Here is an 11,643-nt window from a genome sequence, read left to right as displayed (position 1 = left end):
AGTGTAATGCAGTGATGTAGTGTGGGGTGTTAGTGCGGTTATGTAATGTGTGTGGGGGGCAGAGTAGTGATGTAGCATGGTAGGTAGGTAGTGATGTAGTGTGGGTAGGTAGTGATGTAGTATGGGCAGGCAGTGTAGTGGTGCAGAGTGGGGAGGTTGTATAGTGCTGTTAAGTATTGCAGTGAGGCAGTGCAGTAAAGTAGTATGGGGAGATAGTGTAGTGATGTAGCGTAGTAATAGTGTGTGAAGAGGTAGTGCAGTAATGTGGTATGTGAAGGTTGCGCAGTACAATGGTGCGGGAAGGCAGCGAAGTACGATGGTGTGGGAAGGTATCTGTCACGCTGTTTGGATTTTGGGAATCCGGAGTTGTGGCTTGAGACTCGGTGTCGGTATCCTTCAACAGGATAAGCCGGGCAGGCTAAATAAAGGTCTTTTTCATAGGTCTCCTATGAAGGTACTGCTGGAGCTGTAACTAGGAAATTCTGAAGAAGCGAATGGATCGCCAGAGCCCGGCTGCCCGAGCGCAAACTCCTGGCAGGGCCCCGGAGGTAGGTCGGCTGATGACTGGAATGAGCAGAGGGTTCAGGGAGCGACAGTAACCAGTGGATCTGCTAGTGTGCCGAAATGACCAGGAAATCCGGTGAATCAGAAGAATTCCAGGAACAGGATGCTACAGGAGCAAGGCTGTGAAGCACAGATTAACTAGCATATACAAGGCTGTGCGAGAGACGTTGCACTGGCGATTTCTCACCCAGAAAGCCTCAGGTTTATACCTGCAGGCTGTTTCTAATTGGCTTTGCAAGTCTCACTGGTCACTGGATGATTTGGGTCAGGTGACCCTTCCAAGATGGCCATGCCCATACTGCAGCTGGAAGCTGCACTCACACATGCTGCTGCCTCTGCCCCCTGGCCTCCCAGACCTCCCTGCAAGCTGAGACCATTGCCAGCAGCCTGCACCCCCTCCGGAGGGACCGCACCAGAATGTCCGGACAGGTAAGTACCGGGACTCCCGGGACCCGATCCGCCGGACCGTGACAGTATCGCAGTACGGTGGTGTGGGAAGGTAGCGCAGTAATGTGGTGTGGGAAGGTAGCGCAGTAATGTGGTGCAGGAAGGTAGCGCAGTAATGTGGTGCAGGAAGGTAGCGGAATACAGTTGTGTGAGAAGGTAATGCAGTAATGTGGTGTGGGAAGTAGTGTAGTAATGTGCTTTTAGAAGGTACCTCAGTAATGTGGTGCGGGAAGGTAGTGCAGTAATGTGGTGCGGGAAGGTAGCGCAGTAATGTGGTGCGGGAAGGTAGTGCAGTAATGTGGTGCGGGAAGGTAGCGCAGTAATGTGGTGCGGGAAGGTAGCGCAGTAATGTGGTGCGGGAAGGTAGCGCAGTAATGTGGTGCGGGAAGGTAGAGCAGTAATGTGGTGCGGGAAGGTAGCGCAGTAATGTGGTGCGGGAAGGTAGCGGAATACAGTGGTGTGAGAAGATAATGCAGTAATGTGGTGTGGGAAGTAGTGTAGTAATGTGCTTTAGCGCAGTACGGTGGTGTGGGAAGGTATCTCAGTAATGTGGTGCGGGAAGGTAGCGCAGTAATGTGGTGAGGGAAGGTAGCACAGTAATGTGGTGCGGGGAGGTAGCGCAGTAATGTGGTGCGGGAAGGTAGCGCAGTAATGTGGTGCAGAAAGGTAGCAGAATACAGTGGTGTGAGAAGATAATGCAGTAATGTGGTGTGGGAAGTAGTGTAGTAATGTGCTTTAGCGCAGTACGGTGGGAAGGTATCTCAGTAATGTGGAGCGGAAAGGTAGCGCAGTACTGTGCTTTTGGAAGGTAGTGCAGTATGGTGGTGTGGAAAGATAGCACAGTAATATGGTGTGGGAAGGTAGCTCAGTAATGTGGTGCAGGAGGGTGACGCAGTAATGTGGTGCGGGAAGGTAGTGGAGTACAGTGGTGTGGGAAGGTAATGCAATAAATTCACACATGGACAAATTAGTGGATAGTTGACTCCATCTCTGGAAATAGGTTTTACTGAGTAATTGATTAACTGAACTCCAAATGGTATAAATATCTGGTTAAGGACAATAATTCCCTATGCCTTGAAAAAGATACCCAATGGTATAGAAACGCGTTGGTAAACGGGAACAGGAGCGGACTTTGTGGATAAACACCTGTGGGAGTGAGATCTTGGCTCCGGGGACGCCTGGTGGCTATATTTTTGCACATTTGTCTGCTTGCATTGGTAGACAATACCACATGGTGAGAGTCCATTCCGTACTTGTTAGTGGTGGTTTTAAAGTTGGTATATAAGAATAAATCAGTATTACTCTATGCAAGTTTTTTTCTCATTCCAATGAGGGGTCAAAGAGGACTGGAAAAGCAAGAGAGGAGTGACCTGGTGGACGTTTATCTGATAAGGTTTTACCTTCTCCTATTCATGCGACTTTTGTCTACCTAAACAGTAGACATATTGATACAGGACGGGTGGAATCCTGAAATTAAACACCCATTCCCTGTATTTTAAGTCACGTTGCAATATTACACTATTGTGCATTATCTTTCTTTTTTATGTGGAGACACACGGTTCTACTATAAAAAAGATCAGGCAGTGGATCTCTAGTAAAGATTCCTGTATTTGTATTAACCTTTAAAGCACCTGTGGGCTAAGTGGTGATATCTTTTTAGACATGTCATATTTTTATACCTCTCTTTCTTATGGGCCCTACACACTGGCAGATAAAACAGAACGATATGAACATTCTCGTTCATAAATGAACGAGAACTCGTTCATATTGTTCTATGTGTAGGCACCAACAATTAACGATTCGCTGCCCCGCGCTCTTTAATCGTTGGTGCCCCGTCGCTTATGCATGCAGGCCAATATGGACGAGATTGTCCAAATTAGCGTGCAGTGCTATGTAGCCGGGTGACGGGGAGGAGTGAAGAAACTTCACTCCCCCCGTCACCTTTCCCCCGCTGCCGGGTCACCCGTATCCACCGTCGGGCAGCTCGTTGGCGTATCGGTATGTGTGTAGGGCCCATTAGTGATATATTTGATTGATTTATTCTACTTCCTTATTAGTTTAACAGCATTGCTATAACCATGAATTACTTGTCTTTGGCTACATCACAAATGTTGAAAAGCAAGGCTGCACTGTCAAAGTGAATTGTTAAAACATTGGGGTATATTTATGAAGGTGGGAGTTTTTTTCAGAAGTGTAGATGTTGCCCATAGCATGCTAAAACTGAGGCAGGGCGTGCTGGAATGTGTAGTTCCACAGCAGCTGGAGTACCACAGGTTGAAGACCTATGGACTACGAATTGCAGGGATAGCTGAGGTCCTGACAAGTCTGTCCTATTGCTTTTGAAATGAATTCCCATTTGAAACACCAGGGTGACTTGAAGTGAACTTACAGATGCCTGCAAGTCACAGGCTATTTCATTTACCACTATGGGGGGAAATCAACTGTGGGTGAACGGATTCGCCCAGCCACATTAGCACAACTCCCACCACACTTTATGTAGTTAGAATCTCGCTCAAAAGTGTTCACTACCCCATAGGATAGCAAGCACTTTCAAGCAAAGAAGGGTGCAAATCAGCTGGGTGAAGGGCTGCCGTTGCTGGAATTTAAATCCCCAGCAACACCAGTTTATCTGCTTCATCTACAATTGAATACCCCCATATGAACAATCTACAGAGTGGGGTTTTACCCCCAAACTACGTTGGGTATCCCTGAGGTGATCACATGGTGTCAGTATGTCAAATCGGTTAATATTTCAACATATGAGAAATGCTGACATTACCATTAGGGTTATGGTTACCATAGAAATTAAATGAATTATTGTCACTACGAGCATGTTGACATTTCAAAAGTGTAAACATGCTGAACATGTCAACATGGGGTCTATCAACATTATCCCCATCAACATAATATACTGAACCGGTTCTTCTGATGAATGTGACACACTGGATCTTCAAGAGTCGTGGTAGATGAGATCTGAGACCATTGCTGATAAGTTAAAAAAAAGATGAGTTGATTCTTTAACTATGCTGGATAAAGGTTTAGAAAAGGAAATATTGCTTGTTTTTTTATATCTATATCTATCTACGTTTTTTTTAGAACCCTTGATAATGCTGCAAGGAGAACCAGGGGATCTAGGAAAAGGGCCTACATTTTTCAGTGTTGCAGTAGTTATGATATTTACATAGACCCAATTTATACCCAGGTCCTTTTCTGTGTGAAAGGGGCAAACCGGGTCAAAATTCCCCGGACTTCAACCCAGCATTGGACTAGGGTCCAAGTCCCGGGATTTGTGACCTGGGTTGCCCCTTTCACACAGAAGAAATACCCGTGTTGATAATAAAAGGTAACAATTCTTGAACCAGCAATTTGGTTTGGTGTGTGAAAGAGGGTTCAGGTTGGGACTGGCAAATAAACCTGTGCATCATATGCCGGGTAAAAGCTGGGTTTTGGGGATTTTTCTGTGTGAAAGTGTAATTTTTAGTAACTAGCAGAACACAAAATCACATAAAATAGCCCAAACGTTATAATATGAGTTAGTTTTTAGTTTTAAGAGATATGTGCACCTAATTCACACTTTTTATGTGAAAGCGATGTAGTGTTTTTTTAGAAAAAGGTCAATAGAAGAGCATCCCAGAGTTAGCTCTGTGTTCTGAGTCTGACTAGAAGCTTCCTCAGAGGGCAAGGAATGCAAATGAATATTGAAACTACAGAGAACTCATGCAATTAAATATTGTAAGTTCTATAGAGGTATGGAAATGCTATTTTACTAAATAAGTTTTATTGCAATTTATACAGTATATATATATATATATATATATATATATATATATATATACACACACACTGTATAAATTGCAATAAAACATATATATATATATATATATATATATATATACACTCTCCTAATGGGTTTTGTTGACATAATCCTGTACCAAAGATACATTATTGGTCACAGAGAAGGAGAATTCCGATGGCAGATGTATGGCAAGTGGCCGCTGATGCTTCCCCACAGTACCTGGTTCAACTACCTGAGAGATAAGGGACTAGTTACACATGGGGTGCCGGACTGAGAGCAGCACCCAGCACGCCGGGCCCGGCTTCCTCCCCCCGGCCTAGGATGTGAGTGAGGCCGCCAAAACAGCAGCTTCCTCCTCCTCCTCCTCCCCCCGCCGCGCTCATACAGGAGGGAGGGCGATTCCTGAGTACCGGAGAGGAGGCCGCTCCCGCCCCCAGCACCAGGCCTGAGCCGCCGATACCGCCGCCGTCGCTGCTTCCTGGTTACCAGCTGCTGTTGTCAGGGAGGGAGGAGAGGGAGAGACGGGTCACGGCGGAGGGTCAAAGGGGAAAGGTCACCCACCCAGCATCCTCCGGGTTGGAAACACAGCCATCTTGGTTCTGCGAGACAAGAAAATTCATGCGGTAAGTGTTATTATTCGCCTGAACCAACCCCCCCGACCCCCTCCCGGGCGCCCCGTCCCGCTACTGCACTGGGGAAAGCCGAGGGGAAGCGCAGGAGCCGGGCGGCCGGGGAGAGGGGGGCCCGAGGAGAGAGGCCTGGGCGGCCGCCGCAGCTTTTGTCTGACTCTGGCCGGAGAGGGAGAGAGGGGCTGGGTAGGTAGGCGACTGTAGCGCTCCTGCGGGAGGCCAGGAGTCACGGGGAATGTGCGGGGAGGGAGAGGCCGCGGGGCCTGGGGTGATGGGCTGCCGGGAGTGCGAGGACGGCTGCGGGGAGAACAGCAGTAGGTAGCGCAAGCTGAGGCTGGGCCTGCGTAGCACAGACAGCCGGCCAGAGCCCTGGGCGCCCAGTGATGTGTGTCAGTGGGGTCCCGTTAGGACAGGGTGACCCCCCTCCCCTCTTCAGCCCGCACTGTATAGGGGCAGCTAGGCCGCCCGAGCATCTGTGCGCTGCTAGCCTTACCTGTCACTGCCAGGCTGCCGGCTCCCCTGCTGTGCTGTATGGGGTCGGCAGGGCCCCGCAACTGTGGCTTCCCGCACATCCACCGGTACGTGGGCTTAGAGCTGCACTCTGCTGAGGCTCTGACCTGATATGCCTGTGACATGAGGGGTGTGAGAGCCTTTGCCCCTCATCATTACATTGTTCTATAGTGCCCCACTCACTGTGATGCCACCCACACCCACTGACTCAGGAGAGAGGAGAACTGGCACACTGGATGTGCCCACCTGTCAGACCTAGGCAGGAGAGAGGAGGACCTGTACCCAGGAGTTGGGGGGGGAGAGAATGTAACAAGCCTTGGAGAGAGATAAAGTGGGGAAGCTGCCCAAAGCAACCAATCACCGTCTGTCATTTCAAAGACTGTACTAGATAAATGATTGCTTTGGGCAGCTTCTCCACTTTATCTCTCTCCAAGGCTTGATACGTCTCCACCTGGATGTGTCCACCTGTCAGATATTGGCAGGAGAGAGGATAAAGTACACAGGATGTGCCCCTGTCATACTATGTCAGTGTCACCATCTAATATCTGCAGATAACAAGTCTTTTTTGAACAGTGTCGCTCATGCACAGTAAAGTGACTTCTAAAAGTGGACTGTAAATAAAATGTTTTTGTGAAAAAATATATATTTTAAAATAAAAATGTTTTAGTATGTATAAAGGGAGGGATGAGGGGAATATGTTGTGACATTTTTTGTGTGAGTAATGGTAGTTTACTTATCGATACTGATATGTAAATAGGGGTCTATGTACTTAAGGGGGGTACTCGCGATCGATATTCTAAGCAATCTGACTAGATTGCTTAGAATTTCAGCATTATCGCTCCATGTGCATGCAGGCCAATGTAGCGGCCCGCTCACTTCACCCGCTGGGTGAAAGTGAGCGCCCCCCCCGTCTCCCCCCTCACGCTCAGCACACATCGCGCTGTGCTGAGCGGTTCGCTCAGCACACATCTCTCCTGCATCGGCCCGTCTATATGGGCCTTAAGCCTTGGAAAGGGATAAAGTGGATGAAGATAAAGTACCAGCCAATCAGCTACTGTCACTTTTCAAACACAGCCTGTTACATGACAGGAGCTGACTGGCTAGTACTTTCTCAATCCACTTCATCTCTCTCCAAGGCTTAGTACATAGATCCCAGTGTCTGGCATTTAATGTAAGCAATTTCTGAATGTTTCTCTTTTCACTGAACAGTGTTATTAGATCTTCAAGTGACAGCAAGATGGCTATTTGAATCCCTAACATTTAAATGTTTGGTGTTGGCGCAGAGGGGTGCCTGCGAGCAGAAATTACGCTGTAGCACCAGTCAACAGAAACAATTAAATAGCTACTGTTTTGCACCCATTACTGCTGCAGGCAGCAGAAACAATTGAATTACCCCTAGTAGGCTTAACAAATACCATTTGAAATTAGATATGTACACACACTTAACCTTTTGCCTCATGTTGCACTAGTTTGAATTAGCAGGGTTCAAGTGCATTAATGCCCAGTCCAATATACTTGTCTAGATTGCAAGAGTTTTGTCAATTGTCTTAGCTCCGTCTTTTCCCTAAAATAAATGTATTATCTAATAACAACCCATAAAACACAGTGTAAACTGAACTGGAAAAATATTCTGGTTGCTGTGTGCACTAGTATCTTTTCCAGCTTTGTAAGTGTCCCTCTGTTTTGCACAGCTTTGTTTTCCACCATTAAATTGCGGTTGTACTCTTATGGCAACCATTTTTATAGAAATGTTTCCTCTCTTTTGGAGTCTGATTTATATTTGAATGTGTTTGGTCTTAAGTAACAAAAGCAATGTCATCTCAGATTAGTAACTGCAGATAAACAAGCTTGTCCGTAGACTTCTGTTCGTATGTTGTACTGAACATTTCTAGAAAATTAAAATAACCCCAAAAAATGGGTATTGGTGGGATGGATGGAGATAGACAAGCACCTGTTATCCATTACGCACCTGAGCTAGCTCTTTTGTTTGAGGTGAAATTGGTAGCGTTAAGTGTATCATGCTATAGAGTGCTGTGCCATAAACCGTTGTGGTTTACATAATGTTGCTGACAGACTAGAGGTGATTTTGGTACTGGCTTAATGATTGTAAATACCTGTGAGGCCAAATTAGATTGATTCCTGTTACCTGGTGTTAGCATTAGTTATGATATTTTGTATGTGCTTATGTCAAATATCTTAACTGGTGTATGTATAATCTGTTACGAAGAAACCACAAAGCCTTTATGTGTAACAGGTTTTTTTTTTAACATTGTATATTTAAAATCTTAAATAGAAACAACATTAAAGAATGAATGGCCTACTTATAATTACAGATTGTAAATGCTCCTAAGGGCTCCATGTTGTGGGGGAATTCAATTCAGCACGAGCTTGGTCAATTCTGGGGATGCATGCTAGGTCCTATTCAATTGGCCACGCTGTAAAACCGCGGTTTGAGGATTACTGCTTGAACCCTCATGAGGTGCTAGCAGGAATCAGACTTAACTAGTGCCTCAATGCTAGTTGTAGGCTTACTGCGTGTGCTAACATCAACGCTTCCGCCATTTCAGTCAGGAAATGCTATTGTCTAATAGGCCCTACACACTGGCCGACAATCCCCAAGGATATGAACGATCTCGGTCATTATTGAACGAGATACGGTTCATATCTTTGGGATCAATTCTATTCGGCAACTAAAGAATAGCGCCGGGAATTAGCTCCCGACGCTATTCAATTCAGCTAAAGTTAAGTCGGCGATGTCCCGTTCTCGCCGACTTAACAGGTAGTTTTGTCGGGAGAACGGGCATTCTCCGACTTAACTACCCGGCGCGAGGCTGATTCCCGACAGAATCAGCCTCGCGCCGGCCGCGAGGCAGCACTTTTGTCGGCTTTCTTCTCTCATCCCCCGGGGATGAGAGAAGAATTCCCGACAATTGCGGGCAACTAGTAGCAGAATTGAATAGCGTCGGGAGCTAATTCCCGGCGCTATTCTTTAGTTGCCGAATAGAATTGACCCCAATGAGTGTGGAGGCACCAGCGATGAACGATGCGCGGCTCCGCGCTCGTTCATCGCTGGCACCCCGTCGGCTGTGCATGCAGGCCAATATGGACGATCTCGTCCATATTTGCCTGCACTTCAATGGTGACGGGGGGAGTGAAGAAACTTCACTCCCCCCGTCACTCCCCCCCCCCCCCCCCCCCCCCGCCGCCGGGTCGGCCGTATCCGCCGTCGGGCAGCTCGGCGGCGGATCTTTAAATGTGTAGGGCCCATAAACCCTGGGCATTGGTTGTGATAATCTACTTCCACTTGTGCTGTGCGAGTGGAGGCTGAGTTGAGTGGAATATGGCGTATCGCTGGAAAGTAAATCTGTTCTCATTTTAACTTACTGAACTTTAATTAGTACCAAGAAAGCCAATCCTGGATGTTTTTCAGTCCCCAAAAATACCCGGGAGTATAATCCCCGGGCAGTGGGATAATACCTGCAGAATAGATAGACCTATGATGCTGCTGTTCTCGGTCAGTAATAGGCTGGGAACGCAGTTACATCATCAGTATATAGCGTGTTCCCAGCCAATCAGTGATTGTGAGCAGCTGCATTATATATTACACGGACTGTCTGGTGAGCAAGGAGCTGAAGACAGTCATCTGCTCTGTGCTCTCTGCTTTACAAGGAGCTTGGTGTATTAGAGATGTTTGTGCATCATTTTATACCATTAATGCATTAAGAGTTGGACAAGTTTGCAGGTGGGTACACACTTTATTGGTGCCCACACACTGAGCGATTTTAGGGCTGATATGGCTGAAAACTATACATCGTAACAATACATCACTTACAAAAGTGCAAATCGTTTGTTGTCCACTAACGATCCGATGCGCGTCCCCGCTTCACGTTTGATGTATCCTCTGATCCTACTGCAGTCAAGATCTGAAGCGATCGTCAATGACAGCATGCTCCTGAATGTAGCCTCTCCTCAGATCTTAAGATCTATCTAATGTGTATGTATTATATCGTTTGTCCAGGACTGCCAGGGAGCTTCTGGGGGAGTTCAAGGGAAATCGTTAACGATATCGCATCATTTGCGAATCGCTCAGTGTGTGGGCACCATGAGATTACTTGTCTGGCTGGTTGAAACAAAAATCTGGTAATGTATAGGAGTAAATGACAATCAACCATTTGCTCCCAAATGATGGGTAAAAATGTTTGGATATATCAAGTTTATTAAACTAATTTGTCTGAATGCCATTTTGCGGGTCATATGTTGCATCGTGACGTGCGATGATGCTTACAAGGTCCATGCTGCCGCTCCTCCCCACACCACCGCTTATCGCAGCTGACATACGCAAGTGGCTGATGTCGGGGTCCTGTCGCAAGCGCTGTTGCTTCCTGTGGACAGCGCACTGATGTGTACGTAGCCTTACATTCAGTGGGGTTGGTGTGTGTGTTGGAGGAGGTGCTGGCTATACTCCTGTATTTGTGTGTATGGGTGCATGTGTGTTTACAAGTCAATCGTAGAAATCCCAAGATTGAGATTTTTTTTCAATTCTGGATTACACAAATGAGGCGGGATTGAGGTTCCATGACCAGTACTAAATTTAAAGCTTTTACTGCATTTTTTTAACATATTTGTAATTTGATTAAATATTTGAAACCATGTTGCTGCATACTAGACCAGGGTTCGACAAATTTTGATAAAATCTATGAGCCATCTGAAAAGTTTAGGAACCATGGGAAGTGTAGTCCGCACAGGGCTTGTCTCGTCATAGAAAAGAATAGGTGTCAACTGCTGCTTGACAAGGATGACCACCTTGTCAGGATAACAGGATTAAACAGTAGTTAGCAGCGCTCTAGACCCTGTATGTAGTTAGTGCAGTATTACAGTAAATATACATACTGGTTCAGTGCAATAATACAGTAGCTGTGTATATACTGATTCAGTATCGTCAATGATAATAAAGCTACACAGTATTTATACTGCCCAAGTGCAGTTTATTTGGTTGAACACGTATTATTTCATAACATCTCATATGGTGAGTGCAGAAAATAAGGAGGGGGTAATATTACAGTACACACATAGGGGTCAATTCTATTCAGCGACAGTTGAATAGCGACGGGAATTAGCTCCCGACGCTATTCAATTTAGCTCCAGTTAAGTCGGCGATGGCCCGTTCTCGCCGACTAAACAGGTTGAATTGTCGGGAGAACGGGCATTCTCCGACTTAACTCCCCGGCGCGAGGCTGATTCCGACAGAATCAGCCTCGAGCTGGCCGCGCGGCAGCGCTTTTGTCGGGTTTCTTCTCCCATCCCCCGGGGATGAGAGAAGAATTCCTGACAATTGAGGGTCACTCGTCGTTGTATTGAATAGCGCCGGGAGCAAACTCCCGGCGCTATTCAACTGTCAGTGAATTGAATCGACCCCATAGTGTTCACAACATACAATAGAAGTGGAACTTGAAATAGGGTAACACAACACCAATTACCCTTTTTCAAGTTCCATTTCTATTGCATGTTGTGAACACTGTATATGGCACTCACCATATGAGATGTTAAGAAATAATACGTGTTCAACCGAATAAACTGCACTTATACATACTGTTAAGCTTTATTATCATTGACAATATTGAATTAGTAAATATACTTTTACTGTATTATTGCACTAAACCAATATGTATACTTACTGCAATACTGCACTAACTACGT

General features: G+C 46.2%; 1 protein-coding gene across 6 annotated transcripts in view; it reads left to right on the top strand.

The window, feature by feature from the left end:
• Positions 1–5,095: 5,095 nt before the first annotated feature.
• Positions 5,096–11,643, top strand: part of CNOT2 (CCR4-NOT transcription complex subunit 2) — a 234,323-nt gene continuing 227,775 nt past the window's right edge. For 2 of the 6 annotated variants that reach the window (XM_063927475.1, XM_063927472.1), the window contains exons 1-2: positions 5,096–5,430; positions 9,965–10,086. The gene's annotated coding sequence lies outside the window, so the exon portion shown is untranslated. Of the gene's footprint in view, positions 5,431–5,549; positions 5,623–9,964; positions 10,087–11,643 lie in introns of those variants that run through there. The other 4 variants (XM_063927471.1, XM_063927474.1, XM_063927473.1 and 1 more) reach the window with 4 other exon arrangements.

Source organism: Pseudophryne corroboree, chromosome 6 (assembly GCF_028390025.1).
Source record: "Pseudophryne corroboree isolate aPseCor3 chromosome 6, aPseCor3.hap2, whole genome shotgun sequence".
Classification (NCBI taxonomy): domain Eukaryota; kingdom Metazoa; phylum Chordata; class Amphibia; order Anura; family Myobatrachidae; genus Pseudophryne; species Pseudophryne corroboree.
The sequence above is the reverse complement of the archived record's forward strand: the minus strand, read 5'-3'. Positions and strand labels throughout refer to the sequence as shown.